The sequence below is a fragment of the Bacillus rossius genome, chromosome 2, assembly GCF_032445375.1.
Source record: "Bacillus rossius redtenbacheri isolate Brsri chromosome 2, Brsri_v3, whole genome shotgun sequence".
Taxonomy (NCBI): Eukaryota; Metazoa; Arthropoda; class Insecta; order Phasmatodea; family Bacillidae; genus Bacillus; species Bacillus rossius.
This window is the reverse complement of record NC_086331.1, coordinates 11,272,772-11,291,709: the sequence shown is the minus strand read 5'-3', so window position 1 is coordinate 11,291,709 and position 18,938 is coordinate 11,272,772. Positions and strand designations below refer to the sequence as shown.

At 36.1% G+C, this 18,938-nt stretch overlaps 1 protein-coding gene across 4 annotated transcripts in view; it reads left to right on the top strand.

Annotated features, from left to right (window-relative positions):
• Window positions 1-18,938, top strand: part of LOC134529095 (sodium/hydrogen exchanger 6) — a 106,787-nt gene that overhangs the window by 34,669 nt on the left and 53,180 nt on the right. The window lies entirely within an intron of this gene.

Here is an 18,938-nt window from a genome sequence, read left to right as displayed (position 1 = left end):
TTTTCCACAACAACTGCTGCATAAGAATGTTACAGAACATGCAGCGGATACCTCCATGACACGTCACCACCTTTTAACAAACATTTACAAGGATTTAAGATTATACTAATAAACAACATAATATGGTTATAAAGTGCATTGGGCTGAAATTATTCCAACCTTTAATGCAACAACAGTGGCTCATCACAGAGACACTACATTAAACTCATCCCACATGCTAACTAAGCAGGATTACACATATGAAATCAACATTTTACTCACTAAATTTGCGTACCTCTGAATACTGCAAACATAACCTATTTAGGGCACAAAATTATCAAAACTCTGTTCATTAACTTGAGGTCACGAAGAAAATGCTAATGTTCTGCCGCTAAACTCGCTCCGTCATGTTGAGTTTGTGTATTGCATCGCCACCAAGCGACGTAACCAAGGGACTTGCCTCGGTTGTGAATGTCCATCAACTCGCTCAGGGTGTACTGTCACCGAGTTGCGTGTTGAGTCCGGCTTCTTGGTGCAGTCATCCGTCGTCGTACCAGCTCGCTGCCCAGCGAACTAGCAGTCGGATAGCTTCATTAGCAAACCGCACTCCACTCTCTGGGGACTCGCTGAGCCGTGTCTCTGCGCCGACAGCCCAACACACCTGACCAATGTACTCACTGCTCCGTGACTCGCCGCTAGGATGGCACCCATCCTCTCGCTCGCTCTCCGAGTAGAAGCCCCTCTCTTGCTCGGAAACGTACTGAAATCTGGAAATGATGATAGCGATGTGTAGACAAGGTTTTAGGAAGTGGTGTCAACCCTGAAAGTTGTTCGCATCTACTCACTACGGTTCCGGGTTCCATTGGTAACTTCCTCCCTTCACTCCTGAGCTGCTGACCATACCTCTAGCGGTCTGACTCCGCCGCCCACGGTAGAAATGTCTGATTTGTTCTCGGGAAGGCTGGGTTTGTATACTCCCCCAGAGTCTCTGATGTCACTTGTTTTGGCCAATATGTGGTGCATATTGCCAAACAGGTCAGGTGGTGCCACTTACACTAGGCAAATCTTGGCACGATTTCACCGTTTAGGGTGATTAAGAAAACATTTGCCAGTAGCTAGATAGCACTGGGTGTAATGGACGTATGCCCTATTAAAATTGTAATGTTTTGGTTTGTCATTTATAGGCAAAACATACAGGAGAAATAGTTTGTAATACAGCTTCTTTATTAATTTTTTTGTCTGTGCAGCCGCCACTCTTAGCGTTTGGTTGGTTAGATCGAACCCCCACGATGTGGAAAACAAACCCTTTGGCAAAACGTACCAGAAACCTTCTTTATTAAAAAAAAAAAAATATGCCAATGAAAATCTTAGAAGCTACACCTTATTCTTTTCTTCTTCCTACCAAGATTCTAAATCAGCGTGTGCCCAACTAGTAAAGCAATTTATTAAATGTAAAAACTAAATAAACTGATATACTCTATGCAGTTACTACTGTCAACTTGAGATGTAACCTTTTTACAATACTACCTAACTTCAATACGGTACCTTAGATACCAAAATACTGTATAAATACATAAAAAATTAAGTTTCATAAATTATACATAATTTCCTTAACAAAATTTTGTACATTGGTTTTAATTGCTTCTTGCAGCCTGGATTCCATGAAAAAGGTGTGTGAATCTCTCTGAGGACTCAGCTTCCATAAAAAGAAGTCACTATTAAATAAATAATGGTTTACCTAAATTATTTCAAATGCAAACTCCTTAGCTATCCAAATCTAAATTAAAATTAAGTAAACGAAGCACGAAAAGTTTTCAGTGAGACCAGGAATACTGGCTGTCAATGCGTGTGGCTAACTGTTAATATACGGACTCATAGCCTACTTCCTGAAGAGCGTTTAAACGTCACTGCGCTGAGATTGCACATCCTCTCATCACTGTAGTGGTGCCTAGTTGCGTACAAAATTCAAATTTGCACGCTATTGTTATCGCCTATAACTTTGCAGGGTCGCTTTGCAGATGTATGTACCTTAAAAAAAATTGCTTGTTTTGGCATTTCCTATCACCTATTAAATTTATGCCTAGCAATTTCTGAATATGCTGTATATGAATGGAGTAGTTGTAAATGAAGATTTGGTGCATTTACACTTTGGTACATGTGAAAGACACTTAAAACCCAAGTTATCGCTACCATCTTAATTTCTGTTTTTATTTCTCAAAGGTGGTGGTAGTTTCTTGCCACAGTACTGATGTAATAGGAACTTGAAGGAGATAGTGACGAGGCTGAGCTCAGAACATATTGCATAAAGCTGTGAACCGTGACATACAGGGGTGCAAAAACTTATTCACTTGCAGCCAGCTATTGTTTTAATATTGTATTTTAAATACTGTTTTATGTTATAATTTGGCTCTTCCACTTTTAAAATCATACTGCAGTGGGCAGTGGCAAAAATATTTTTTTATTCAACTTTATAAAAATATATTTGTTGGGTAATAACAGTGACGTGTCAGGGAGAGCATGTATGCAGGAGTAAGATCTGATAGGGTAATTAAATGGTTAATAAAGATTTCAGTCTTTCACGGCCATTATCTGAAATAGCTTGGCTTCTGGGTTGTAGCCACGTCCAAAGCGAATGTATCACTGACATTTCGGTCAATGTTGCAGTCGCCATTATCAGGATGGATTTACCTACTGAGGTTATTACGAGTTCTCCTGCCTTTTAATACTCTCGCCCGAGCGGGGAGTGTTTCCCGGTTGGCTGCAACTGCGAGCCAATCACAGCACCCCCAGCCAAACACAGGAACCCGGCTCTGATTGGCCAGACCAACAGGCCAACCAAATGAAAGGAAGGCTGTGATTGGCTCACAGCTGCAGCCAATCTCAGGCGAGAATATTAAAAGGCAGGAGAACTCTTAATAACCTCAGTAGGTAACTGCTCCCTGATGATGGAGACTGCAACGTCGACCGAAACGTCGGTGATATATTCACCTTGGTCGCGGCTATAACCCAGAAGCCAGGCAACCAATTAAATGATTGTAAAGGGGATGAAGCTGGAACTCTGGTGTTTCGTAATTTATCTACATGTCATGAAAAGGTAATTGCTGAACTACATATTTTCGTTCATAAATTGGCACTGTTTGAGTTCTGCATTAGCAGCACCAACATATTGACAGAGCTAGATGTGTATGGAGACTGTATATGTCTGTGACTTGAAAACTGCCACCTTGTCAGTGTATATAACAGTAACTTATGTCCCTGACAAGTGCCAGACTCATGTTGTTGAGCTATATAGTGAGGACGGGGTTAGTCAACCTTCTTGCAGCACAGTTGATGAATGCCTTTCACCATTCAGCATTGTCTATGGTTATAACATAATCAAATCCTTGTGTCTATGTGACATACTGTCAGTGCTGCTAATGCAAAACTCTACAAGTGTTTAGGCACTCTAATGTTTCCTGATTACTTTAATGCTCATCTAAGTGCAGGTAAGTTTTTTTGCTTATGCTGTTTATTGTCATATTTTTTGTGTGTTTAATTTAAGGTGCTGGTTAAAATCTTGTGGTTTGCTTGAAATTAAATGCTTAATATTTTTATATTACTTAAGCTAATTCTATAATTGTAAGTTTATTTAATATTTTACTTAAGCTTTATGTCTTAGTCATGGGAAATTGAAAAAGGAATCTCCCAGCATTTGCTTGGAGTGATTTTGGCAAGCCTTGGAAAAAGGAAGTCGGGGTGGCTGAATGAGGATTGGAACTTGAATATTCTAGAATGCAAGTCTGATGTTTTATAGCTGCGCTACTTTTCTTAGATGAATGAGTATTGCTTTTAAATATTATTGTAGAAGATTTTAGTGTACTTTTACAGATCATTATCAAGGAGTGCAAAGAAATAGATGTGTTTTTATATTTTATAATGAGATAGGTTAGGTAAATTCAAAACTAGATATTAATATACTTTAGTAAGGAAAAATACTTTGAACGTCTTATAATAAATGCACTTTTTTTTTTTTTTTTTTCCAAGATACGAAAGTTCTATACCACAAATTACTCTGTGTGCTTCTCTCTTAAATTTTTCAATGGTAAATAAAATTATTTTCAAATGTTTTGAAGTTAATGACCAAATTAGGAAAAATAATCTATCCCTTTTGAGTAGTAATGCAGTAATTTATTTGCTTTAGATTTAACATATCTTCTGGACAGCATTCTTAATTAGTATCATTGCTTTATGTTATAACCCATAATTAGCCTATCTTATCATCAGACTATAAATATATGTTCAAGTTTGTGACTTGTTTTGTTTCAAGATGTAAGGCCTTGTATTACCACTTTCAAATATTTTATATCTCCTGCTTTAATGTATTATATGACCTCTGAAAATCAGGCTGTGTGGTTATTATTCGAAAGTTGGTAATGATTTGCTTTATTCTATTATAGTGGAAGATTTAGATCTTTGTTGAGAAAAATGGTAATATGATTCTTTTAGTTTAAATTTTGTTGTCTTGTTCATTTTTTTGAGAATATTTGTTCTGATATTCATGAGAGAACAACTTGAAATTATTGTTTAAATTTTCAATAAAAGATTTGTTTAAGTTTTAATGACTAAACAAAAACCAAGATACCCTGACTAAAATCTGTTTATTAAAATAAAATTGGTTTGATGGTATGTATAGGGTTAATTATATTAGTTACTTCTGAAGTAAATTAGTGCTTCATTAGTTAAAGCTTTGCTACATTGTAGTATTTTTAATTTTAGTCATGATCACTATACAGGCTAGTAATAATACTGGAAAAAGGATTATGATAAACATTTTTTAGAATATTTGTACACAAATTCATAATATTTTAAAGAATTGTTCATTGATATTTGATACATGAATTATTAATAGTGTTTAGGGAGACTGTAAATAATGCATAATTTTATAAGAAAGGTTTTTTGTGTCGAAAAAACATATTTTAAGAAATATTGAATAAAATAGAAAAGTTTATTATTTACTAATTTAAAAATAAGTCATTCATCCCTGTTTGAGTTCTAAACCTACTTAAATTTGATTGGATTTACATGCAGACTTGTATCCACTGTAAACTAGTAAATTAAATTTAGCTCAGAAGTCATATTAATTAGTATTTTTTTTTTTTTTTTTAGATTTTCTTACTATAAGAAATATATGTTATTTACCCTCTCATTTAATTAAAGGTAATTATAAATCTTATTTAGGTATTACACAAACAAAAATATATTTTATTAGAAAGACATTGTCTTCATGCTGCCATTTTATCTAGTATTTATTATCTTAATAGCTGTTATCTTGTGAACAGAGCCGTGAAATTCCTATCTTTTCTGACAGACTGTTTAATAGCATTTGTTTGAAAAACATAATACTCCTTTTGAAGCTATCGAGTAAATAAATTTCAATCAGAACTCTATTAGGCAGTGGCAATACAGTAACCTTGAAGTATCTGATCAAAATATGTGTAAGTATTGTAAGTTGATTTTTATTTTCTGCCACATAGTATTGTTACAAGTGGGAAAACAGGTTCGAAAAGGATATCCCAATTAATTAAATACAGTTTTATTTATTAAGTACTACCAACACTATTAATTAAATTACAACACTTAAAATGTTTGTCCACAAATTAACCACTCTTTCATTTAGTCCACAGTTTACTCTCCCCACTGACAGTGTGTCTCCCTATTGCTTGTCTCTTAGCGTGCCCATCTGTCCCAACACACTGTCTCTGACTACTCACGTGTCCATTGCACACAACACAGTCCTGATGCAGTGTTAGCATACGAAGCCCATCGCTCGTCATCTGCCTTAACACCAAGGGATCACTCGGCCCCCTCACTTCACGGCCTCTGAGGCAGTCGTCACCATTTTTATACCCCTCAGCCCCCTTCTGGGATGGTCTGCACCTCTTCTAAGTGTCGCGTCATCAAGTTCAACTTCTTGACACTCAAAGCTTCCAGAACAGTTGCATCCTTATTATGCCTCTTCTTCATGCAGGTGGGTCTCTGGGAACGTGCTGAACCCTCCAAAGCTGTAAAGAGGGGGTGGTAGCGAGGTGCCATTGGTAATCAGATTAAGCGTAAGCGTGTAATACTAATGGACAGTGCCCCACCCATGGGCTAACAAGCCAGCTGGCTGGTTAGAGGGCGCTGGCCTGCCTCGTGGCCTCGCCTCTAGTATACTCATAACAATGCCCCCTCCTTAAACCTGTTTGTCTCATACAGTTAACAATGTGGTGCTGTTGTCCATGCTGCGATGTCATTCTACGCATCTGGCAATTGCATTGGATATGGCCCACTTCTTGACGGATGTAACATTGCGGCCGTCCTCCAACTCTGGGACCATAGGTCTACTTTGAAATCATTCTGGACCTCACCTTTCTCTATTTGTTGCTGTGGCATCTCCTTTTTCATCAGGCAGTCCCTCTGGATACGTTCCCGTTCGTAGTACCTCCATTGAATATGCCCTAGTCCCTGGCAGACAAAGCACCATGGGCAATTTTCTTCCCTTCGAACCTGCACATTTTCCTCCTCAACCCCATTGCCACATCGCTGTCCTCCTTACGTCAGTTTCCTCCCATGATTCGGGCAGTCGTGCTGGACATGCCCCCTTCTCGGCATGCAAAGCACAGTGTTTCTTGAAGCAACATAGGCACCTTCAATTTCCAGGGCATGAACAAAAGAACTGCAGAAATTCTTGTGTTGGGCCAAACGAAGGGTTTTCTAAATCTCTGCATCCCTGAGTCTATCTATAAATGCGTTAGTAGCTAGCTGCTTTCAGAACTCTGCAGCAGCCTGTGGGTAAGCAAGGTGCACAAGCCTCTCTGTCAGCCTCAAACTCCTGAATTGTTTCTGAGGATCGCTGTTGACGCATCTTCAGGGCAGTCCTGTACACCTCGCCCATGTGTCGGTCACCATACCTCAGCTGAAGAGCTTCTACTTGTACAGCATAGACCTTCTGTTCTGGAACTGACGTGGTCTGCTCTAGGGAAGATCCTCGCAGGGCCAAGACAAGTGCTGTAGACTTCTCTCTTCCTTGCTCCAACCATTCACCTCTGCAGCTGCCTCAAACTGTCGCTGGCCACAAACATTGACCAACGAAAGTGGGTGGCTTGAATTTTGGGCGGTGGTTGAAAGCGCCTTTCACCTTGACTTATCCAGGCACACATTTCCGGTTAGCAGCAGCCATTGTTTCTTTAATCATCTGACAGAACTTCTCAGTAATAGCTTCTACGAGCCGTTCGGTTGCCTATATAAGCCGCATTAGCTGTTGTGCCACTATATCTTCATGTTCGGCTAGCTGTTGCTTCTGTCGGGCAAGTTGCTTTTTCTTGCTGTGTGAGATGCTGCTCCAGACACTGTACTTTGACCTTCAAACTGAATGCTGGTTTTTTCAGTCTTCTTCATTTCATCAATTTTGCTCTTCACGGCATTCTTCACCTCTTCTTGACTGTTCCTTATTTCACTCTTCATTTAATTCTTCATCTCTTCTTGGCTACTGTTAATTTTATTCTTCATTTCCTCCTGATTGTTTTCTATTTTATTCTTCATTTAGCCTTATAAAGCTATTAAGTTCGTTATCAGCCATCTTCCTTGTTCACTTTCACTATCAGTCTATTACTATCACTACTGTCCTATTAACTACACTCAAATTTCACCTATGAGCTAGCCTATACTTCTTTAAAACAGCAAAATTATATTTTTTTCTGTTTACTTTAAATTTAAAACTCGTCTTTGGAATTTACGTATTTGATCGGGATAGTAAATTGATCATGAATTTGGCCGCCACCATGTATAGACCCGGCTAATGACTCCTTCTCTGGGTCGTGACGTGGCCCGTGTGGGTGCTAGGCCCCATTCCCATATTTATAATAAGACACTACATCCACTCTCATCTGTGGGCATGCCCACACACCTCAGTCTGCCAGTGCTTGCACGTGGTAACCTTCACAAAACACTATTCCTATTCATGATTTTATTCACAATATTACATCCACTCTCCCTCCACATCATTTTACACAGTTAAAAAGCTGGTGGCACGAATCTGTGTAAGAGTTGGTCTAGGACACGTGTGCTGGACAGAATAAAAGTTCATAGTGCATGACAAAAAAATTCAGTTAATGAATCAAAATAATAATTATGTAAAGCAGTCTACTAGCCGAGGTAAGCCCTGAAGTTACGTGAAAGTGATTTATAGAATTTAAGTGAACAGATGGACGTGGATCAGTAAGTTAAAAAGTTGAAGACGACGGGTGCGTGGAGTTCCTTACCTCGGGCAGTGGCGGCGACAAGAGGCGTGCCCTAGAGGAAGGTCAACTGCCCATTTCCGAGTGATGACCGTTACAAACAAGCATCACCGGGAAAAGGAATAACTACATATAAATAGAGACGGGAAAATTTTGCGAATTCATTTCGCGATAGGCTAAAATACAAATAGTTATACCTCAGTGCTGCCTCTGCTATTGGCTCACAACTCACCTGGATGACACTGGGCCAATGAGAAACACCCAACCAAAGCTTTATCGAATCACAGGCTGCTACGCTGGGACGTCTCACAAGACAGCAGCCAATGAGTGCGTGATATTTGACCGAGTGTACGTAGAACTATGGAGTTCATCCTGGAGGTCATTGAACCCGCAAATTTTTCCTGTCCCAATGGCTGCAAACAACAATATTAATTAAGTTAAATGTTTAAAAGAAACTAAAATTTTGTTTAAGGCCCGCTTAGGGACTGTTCGGCAATGCTCAGGTGTCAGAATATTTATTGCATTGTAATTAAAAGTATCCGTCTTGAAGTGGTCACTCCGTCCACGCTAAAATCACAAAACACTAGGGAAAAATGCCCTGCAGATTATTCCCTTGCATTACATTATGTGGGTTTTTAGACTTGCATTTTCGGAGCATTTTGGATAACCAGAGTTTTTGTTAACCTAAGTTCGGTTAATAGGGGTTTTACTGTTATGTCATATACTTGCAAGGTTGGCTGCTTGGGTTGATTTAAAAACTTTTGATGTACGCTTGCTAGTATTGTTTTGTTGTAGTATTTTAATAGTAGGATATGATCTACTTACGGGATATCTTTTTATTTAGAACCACAACATAGAATGGTCAGGGGTCTTGACATCTTTGTTATCTGTGCTTATGGGCCTCAAACATGTAAAGTATTTGAGTCTAGATGGCACCCCAAGAGTGCAGTTATTTCTGAATTCAGCCAGAACAGTCTTCACTAAAAAATATTATATTAATATGTAGGTTTTTGTTGCTGGTTTTGATAATGATGGTCAGCAAGGCACGGACGACAAATATTCATAACTTTATGAAACATACAGATTATTTGATTGGCTCATGTGTGTCCTTATTCTTCATAACTTGTAGTAAGTAAGTCCATTTGTTATAATGTGGTCACAGAGATTGGGTAGTCAGATCAAATGCCTTCTACCAAGGCATTCCAGATTATATTAATGGCCTGCTTAGTTTTGGATTTTCCACAAATGAAAAAAGTGGATATTGCAGCGTGCTGGTGAGGTTTCTTAAGGTACTCTCATTTCTGCTACCAGTGCACTTTGTTCGTACTTAGGCTCACTATTTCCCTCGTCATCTGTTTCTCATGACCTTAATTTTGTCGAGATATTTAACATTATTTCATTTATTCAACTATTTTTTGTAAGCCTGTACTGCTCCGGGTAATTAGATATTGAAACCAACCGTTTAAACCTCCTTTACAAGATGTTTATCCCATTGTTACTCCTTGCTACACCATGCTTGTTATAATTGTCACTGATTCTCGTGGTCCTAATTGCCTGGATTGCTATGCCATTATGATTCCAACCCAACAAAATACCATGGTTCTATAGACAAATGAATTGAATATAACATTATTACTAACATCATTTGTCAGAGGAGTTTGTACAGTAAAGAGAGACAAATGTCATTAACTGCAACCCACAGTTGTGTGTAGCACTAGCCCTGAAGCTGTGCTATTTTTGTTCATTTCCAATTCTGATGGAATAGTTAGGCATACATTTACTCCATTTTTTTTTTATAAAATATCAGGTATTCAGTTTACATTATGGATTTAGTGTTAATACAGGAGACAATAGCTTTGTAAGAGTGTATAGTCTTATGCCATTGAACTTATTTAAAAGGGTCCAGCATGGTAATCTGGTGAAATGGCCCGTAATACCAATATTTTTACTAACATATATTGTAATATTGGCCTGCCGTGAGAATACGATACACACCATTTTGGTTCCTTACTTAGAACTGTCATTGAAATAATTGAGGAAATACTTTTAAGTTGGTTATTATTCAAACTCATTGTTCTCAAAGCAATATAGCTAGCAATATAAACCCAACGATATTTATTAGGGACTACTTCAAAGACTAATATAGATTTTTACATAGGTGACAGCAAATAAAATAAGTAATTATATTTTGAAAAAAATTTTTTATATTTCTGATACTTTTACACCAACCAAATATATTGACAGTATTGATAATAGTATGTAATTTTACTACAGAAAGTTTTACTAAAATCAAAGAAGCTCTTTTTAAGCTACATATGAACATATTTCTTTAATAACAACTGTTGTTTTTGACTTTCTCATGCTTAATCATTGATTTTTTTATATGATAAATATAATTAGCTTTATATTTGTTTTAGTTACTAACTTATTTTAAAGAACAATGTTCTAGTTGTAGTTGTTCCACATGTTTTGACTCTTACTTTGCTTACTTGCACAATTCATCTACTATTGTACTGTATTGTACCGAGCACAGAATAAATGTGTTTGACCATGTTTTTTAGTACTCAATGCAATTACCTAACTTGCCTAGTGGAAACATGCTATAGTGAGAAAGTATTTTAAATATTTATTAATAAAGTTTGTGATATGTAAAAATTGCAAGGAGTCAATGTTGAAATTTTTTACCAAAAATTAAATTATCAAATCTGATGAATAAGCAAGACTACATAGTATTTGCACTAAAAATACCATTTTGATTGTTGATGTTTTCTGTGCATGGTGTTGACTACTTCAATATTCTACCCATGCTTCAACAGCTTTTACCCTGGTCAAAAGTGATGATAGTGAAGATAGTGAAGACAATATGAGAGTTATAGAAACTGATGAGATAAATTAAGCAGCTCCAACCCAAGTTGTAAGTGACCAAGTAAAACTAACATTCAGTCTTATGAAGCGGGTAAATCTGAATCCGTTGATGATAACTCCATCTGGAGTGTCGCCCAAGTGATGAATACATGCATGTAAATATGCTGCATGTTATTTTCACGCATAGATACTGTTTCATGTATGGATCTAATGCAAACCTAATGTTCCTTATAGTACTTATGTAAATGGAAGGAATTCATTGCTTCTGTTGTGATTGTCTAAATGGAAACAGGATGGTTGGATGCTGTGCCGATGCTGAAAGTTTAACATATTACTTAGCGAATGGCAGATATTTGTCTCAAATAATACGTCCTGCAGAAATCATGTATAAAATTTTTTCAACTGATATCAGCGTTGTAATGAAAGATAGTGATGATGATTGAAACAACCTGGGAAATATTATGCTATCTATCTATCTCTCTCAGAATAAAAATTTACTGTAGAGCATCTAAAATAAAAAATCAGTAGTTGTTATTGAAAAAATATTTTTTCTTTTTAATTTCAACATATCATATTTTATTTAGTACTGAAAAAGTGCCTCTTTGATCTTGGTGAAACTTTTTGTAGTACATACTATCAACAAGATTGTAAAATTTTTTTGGTTTGGAGTAATTGCATAACTATAAATAATTGTTTTTAAATATACAAATTATTCTTTAAATTATTTCCTAATGGATGCTGTTTGTTTAATTTTTTAGTTCTAATAGAGTTTTAGAAATATTAGCTTGAAAAATAACAAACCCTACATGTACTTTTTTGATTACCTCAAGGACAATGATATTTCAGGCACCAAAAACAGCTTGTGTCATATTCTCATGGGGAGCCAATATCGTGAGATAAAAGTTATTTAAAATACTGGCTATGGGGACCATTTCACCAAGCTTACCACACTAGATCTTTCAGTAGTTTTCCAAATACATAGTACCAATGGTGTGTATCATTCTGCCACTGTTGCTTTGTCAACAGTGTTTGGACACTGCTTCAAGTAGTTGTCATTGTTTGTAAACAAGTATCATTTGTTGCGTTTGGAAGTGACGTTTGGGAAGTTGGTTTCACTAGTACTAAGTATTTTGGAGAATGATCAAATTTGAACAAGTTACACAACATATGTTTTGATAGCATCAAATCCTGGTATGTATTTTATAAGGGAATTACTTTTATATATTTCATTAAGTTTTTAATGGCATACCTTATGATAAATTATTATATTTTGCTGTATGGTGGTGTATAGTTTGCTGTTTTTAGATTAAAATTTTTAAAGAACTTTTTTTTACAGAGTTATATCACAGTTAAGAGTCAAAATCTGAATAAAATTGAATAGAGATTTCTAAAACTCTGAATTGGAGCTGCCTGTCCAAACAAGCTTTTTAAATATAAGTTCACATGGTCTTGCTCCAAAAGTACTTTACCTATAAAAAAAAGTCCGCAAATTGCAGGGTACAAATTTAGTGGATGGCAGGAAATGCCAAAACAAGTTGTTTTTGTTAAGGAACATATGTCCAGAAACGAAACCCTGCAAGGGTACATATGGGAACAGTAGCACACAAATTTGAATTTGACAGGCTTCATGGTACTACACCAATCCCTTACTTAGCATGACTAATGCATTCGTAAAAATGTGTATGCTATTCAAAATTGCATATTCTCAAGCATTAGTCTCCATAAATAGCAAGGCTAATTTACTTAATGTGTTTCAAAATGTAAAGTGAAATATTCTTTACGTAATATAAATACGTAGAATAACACTCAACGATAAATATGTCACACCATTTATCTTTATAAGCCTACCATTGAATACTTTGAATGACAAATATGACACTGTGTAATGGGAGATTTGTGGTTGTTTTTATCATCAGTCTGCTGTTTGGCTTCTCCGTCTGATGTGCCCTTTAACTCACGTCGCGTACCTTCCCACAAACTTTCCAAACCATCCTTCAATGACAGTGAAACCAATATTACTCTCTGGGTATTTACATTTAAATTTTTAAAAAGGTAAAGTGCTTTTTTGCATATCACTGCTTGGTCCACACCAATCCTGTCAGCCCGTGATTTTTTTTTCTTCGTTGCACCATTCATTTAACAACCTTTACCATGTGAATCGTCTGTTCATTTCTGTTCCGGTATCTATTGTCAAATATACAAATATATTCCCGCTAATACAACCAACAGCATCTGACTTATATAAATGTTTGATGGAGTCCTTATTTCATATGATTGTGCACACAGTTGACTTGCTTAAAACTAAGTGTGGCCTTCATGACATCCTGCTTGCTGTAATACTTCTAGTTTTGTCTCAAAAACTTGAATATGATGCATTACACTCTTACTTGAAAGCCTTGATTCCAATATGATTTCCAACTGCAGGTGCTTGTGCATGTAGAGTTACCATTAGACGAATGGAAAGACGTTACTTTGTGTTTGAGCAGGCGAGTTCCCTGCCACTGGCTAGACTGAAGTTCATCACGGCCCGGTCTGTGGCCGGGCGCAAATGGTATGGCCCGGCGGCATACGTGCGGATGTAAAAACATTTGGTCCTTTACACTCAATAGCTGTAACTGAACTTACCATAGCTGATATTTGTACAACAGACGATAGCGTTGTCAGACCTGTGCATGCGTCTCTTCCCCCCTCGCATAGCTAACTGTATGCCACGGCACATCTGTTGTTAGTCAAATGCATAGTGGATGGTTGGTTGTTTTACGTTTACACTTTTGGCTTTATGCAATCAGCTCAGTGTTGACTGCTGGTGAGTACAGTGCTGCAATCACAGGTGCGATGAACAGCAACGTCATGTCAGACTTTACTTTCATCGAGATGGCCGATATGTAGAGACCTGCAAAATTCGCGGATTCATTGACCTCTAGGATAGACTCCACAGGCCTTTAAATACTCGCGGAAATGACACCTGTTCATTGGCTACTGACGCGTGTGACGTCTCAACTAGGCTGTCCGTAGTTCGGCACTTTCTTGGTTTAGTGTTTCCCATTGGCTCATAGTTCCCCGGATAAAATGTGGGCCAATCGCAGAAGCGGTACGAAGGTATAGTTGTTTTGATGCTAGCCTATCGCGAAATGAATCCGCGAATTTTGCATGTCTCTACCGATATGTTAATGGTGTACGGGCAGGTGAAGAAAATTGTAGCAGGAGCAGTGTGCATTTACCAAGGGCGCTTTCACGACAGATGTGTACCGAATAGGAAGACCTTCGTATGGCTTAACCAGTGACTACCTGAAACTGGGAGTTCCATATTTCGAAGGTGATGCAACCAAACTGCATACTGCTAACTCTGTACGTCTGCACACGGCTTGTTGCTTGCTTCCTGTGGAGCATTTGACTGTGGCAGCGCTACGATCACGTGTCCTCTCAGCCAGTGGAGTAGTACCCTGAAGCCCACCAAGTTCAGATTTCAGCACAACTGTTCGCGTTTCGCGTTGTTTCATTTCTGGACGTATGTTTCTTAATAAAAAAAACTTTTTTTTTCATTACCTAAAATTTGTTAATTTTGTGCCCACAATTCATGAACCATTCTGTATAGCATTTAAGCCTTTAGCCTTTTGTGAAAGTTCATCTTTAACAACTAGTTTCCAACACCTTGTCTTAGGAGGCTTACCTTGGATTAATAAAAAATGAATTCGAAAATGAGTTAAATAGTTAGAAAATACAGATTTGACAATAATATTGTTTTCATTGCCTGTAAATCATTATAATTAGCTGTAGGTAAAGGCTACTACTGATGATTTTTTTCCCCCTTGTAGTCGTAGTGCATGAATGAATGTGTGCTGCATGTTTTTTTTATGTCTAATATAAGTGGTAAGATATTAGAATTATTGTTAAAAATTTTCTATTAAATCCTGTATTGAAATATTTTTTTTTATATTTTATAATTTCAAAAAATCTTCTCTATAATTGATGCTGGGAAAGTTTTAGTAGACTGAGATTTTAATGTTTTTTTAACTCATTATTTATTCTTCTTAATCTACTGTTAGATGACAACTGGCAGTGTGGCAGAAATATTATGAATTATCAAAAGTGTAAACGTAATTTTAATTATTGAAGGGGTTGTGGATGTAGCTGTTAATACATAATTCTTTTAGTCATTAAAATGTTCATTAATTTTTTTTTATTATTTAGTTTAATGGTAATTCATTTTCAAAAATATTCCCCATATGCTGCTTCAGTTTAATCTGAACCAGTATATAATCGCATGGCCATATATGCCTTTATTCTGTGGGTATAATATTTTGTTTGGTTTGTGACAAATGGACAAGATCTACTTCTAGTGTTCAGGAGGTTTGTGAAATTTACACACTTCAGTGTATGTACTGTGCATCACTATATTTAATAAAATCAAGAATTTTCATACAATCATCCATTATGTTTTCAGTGACTTTCTAATTTAATTTTTTCCGAGTTAGTTATTTTCAAGGCGAATAAAAATATTGTACAATTGTACTTAGTTTCTGCAGAAATAAAATTGTTCAATCGTACGTTAGTATAAAAACTCTATTGAGATGATGATGGCAAAATTTTGGCTGATTGAAATATGGAGGTTTTTGATAGCTTCTTAGGTACATTTGTTTTTTGTGGTTGTTAAATGTTTTCAAGTTTTTTTTGTATTCACATAAAACACTTACAGCAAGTTGAATTTTTTACTATTTGTGTAGTAGTTTGATCTTGCATTATCAATAATCTGACTGTCAGAGACTCCTGCTTCAATGAACGTGTTGTGTGTGGTCTTTCAAGAGTGAATACTTTTGTTAATTATCTATGAAGTTTTAATTGCTTTTACATTTTCAAACATTTATGAAAATATTTTTCATTTCTAAATATTATTGATTCTGTTTCTGCTGGACATTAGCCCTAAATTATGTGCAAAGTTGATACTCATTACTTCCACCACACTGTGGAAATTACATGGAAGCAAAAAGCAGTCTCTCTGGTATAATTTTGAACTGTTACTTTAACAGAAAAATGAAGTGTGGGGATTTGTTCTTCTCATTGACAGTCGTTATTGGCCTAAACTCTGTAATTTTGGTTTTAGATATAACCTCAGTGTACCCTATGTAATGGTAGTTGTTAAATTCTAGAAGAGGTTTTTCAAAATTGCATTTAAAAATAGTTAAGGGTAAAGATAATGTTCTTGCAAACTAGGTGAAATAAATTAAAAATTCATATGTTGATTGACTTGAAATGTGTTAGACAATATTGGATTTATTTAAGAGGCAGTTCCCATCAAATTGTTTCAATCCAGATCTCACTGGCTAGCTATGATCTGTATTTCTCATACATAAACACTTAAAGAATTTTGCTGGGCAGCAAGCTAAATTTAAGTTCCAGAGGATATTACAATTTGAGGTTAAGTCTGTTCACTATGAAAATAGTCTTGCAAAAAAATAAAAATTCATGAATGAAGTTAGTTAGTTTATTTTTTCCTTTATCAAACACTGGACATAGCCACCATTTACACACAGTAACCTTTACATCAATAAAAAAAACTCAACTGCACAACTACTCAAAACCAATTGGTTCATAACTGGGGCACGATATCTACTTAGAGTTTGTTGACGAAAATCCTGCCGTTTACTTGTGACGCACTGCACAAATGGCAGAGAGACCATTAGTCTGCTCAGATGGCCACAGATTGATCAAAAACGGCTCCAACTGGGCATACGGTGCCGCCTGTGGTTGAAAATTCTAGCTCAGCCCAGACCACAGGTGTGAAATTATTCTCTTCACTAAATTAATATATTCAATTGGCGAGCCGCCACTCAGCGTCTACTTTCGCAGATGCCCAAGCACTAACATGTCTGCCTACGAGCCCAGCTTCCTGCACACTGGACGATACTGCACTCGTGATGCCATAAACCACCAATCATAGTGCAGCTTACCCTTTCCGCCAACAACAAAACACGTTTCGACCGTGAAAACGTACCGTGGAGCTTTACGACTTTGCCCAAAAGACACATCATGTCATCCGATTTCCCATACACAAACTGAACATCACTCTCTCTCTAGTTCTCTCTAATGACGATGTAACTGGCAAAACCATTCCATCATCCTGTTTTCAGACAAACATCCCTAGCAAATGATACAAAAGAAATACATAAAAAAATTAAAGGAGTAGGCAAAATTTAAGTAAAAATATCTTCAAATTACATTTTACATAGAAAGTAAACAAACCATCAGAATGATTGAAAATCATTCAATAAATGTGAACTATGTTCATAATACATGCTGTTACTTACATAGTGATAGAAAACCTAACCAAGTATAATTTCTGATCATAAAAACATAATAACTCTTTAATAAACTTACTTATTTAGAAAGTGGAGAGAGTTAGTAGCCTGGGTTGCTACATTATGTGTGTATGAGACATAACACAAACCCTTAGAATGTGTATAGGTAATACCAACAAATCCTTAAAATTTGCATACAAGAAAACGCAAACAATCCCTTCAATATCACATATACACTACCACATTTGAAAGTGCACAAATGAATTCCGTGTGTACTATCTATGAGGCTTTTAAGTTCTGTATAGGTATTTAGTTCTTAAAATAATAGTGGTTCACTCCTATTTAGGAGTAGGAAGTTGATATTCAGTGGCGTAAAAAGAAAATTAATTGCTGTAGCTAGCTAACTTTGTGTCATGGACCTCCATGTATCCACCAAATCTAATCAGTGAAAATCCTACTATCTCACTCAAAATATTATATCACTCACAACTTTAAATTTTTTAAAATCTTTTTTAAGTTCCCTTGGACTGGCAAATTTTATAAAAGTCCACCAAGTACACTGTTCAGTGAGTCAATCAAATACCACTCTTTAAACACTGAAATAGGTATTTAAAGTCAAATACTTATACTAACACATTACTAATAAGCTTAAAATGTATGTAAGAGATTAGTTGTAACTATATGTGAGAGATATTACAATCTGTTACTGATTTGAAATAGAGTATATAAGCCTCTTGAAGTCACTAAACTTTCAGTGTTTAACACTTGATCATTATAAACTACAGCGCAAATTAAATATGACTTCCATTTTTATGTCATTTTGTTTAAAATTTGTACTAGTCTTAATCTTTGATGGTTTAGAATAATATACATTTATTCCAGATTGCTAGAGAAAAGATTGCCTGGCCTCTGTCGTTTCAGTGCACCACACCAGAAGTGATGCATGCCCAAAGCATTCTTAATTTTTAAGGCAAATTATCAGTGATGACACTCGTTAAAGAGTCAACGTTCACCGACTATCATACTAATCTGTCCACTTGACTACTTGAAGTGCGTGCCATGGCTACCCAACTAGTAAACATGAGAACTCAATGTCATTCCATATTGTTTATAAAAAAAGTCCAATATCTTGTGAATAATTTAAACAATTAAAAATTCAAACATAACATGAAAGTATACCTTAAAAGTCATAGGATTACAATTTTAGAAAATAATATATTCTGATGTTAAAATGCAAATAAAAAAGTTAATCAAGTTGTACCATGTAGAAGGCACTTACCCACTTCATGTAGTTTTTAATGAAATCTTTGCCGAAATTTTAACTGCTGTTTACTGACAAATACAATCTGTATCAGCAACCATAAATATTTACTTTCAGTAGTGCCATAGCATTATAATAGTTTGCTATTTTGCATTACAACATTTTCCTTGCATCAAATTAATATTTATTTGAAAATAAAGTTATGTCTTTTTATTTCATAAGCACTCTTACATACCTTTTGAGATGAATGCTACTTCAAGGGTGTGAATCCTGTTTTATATC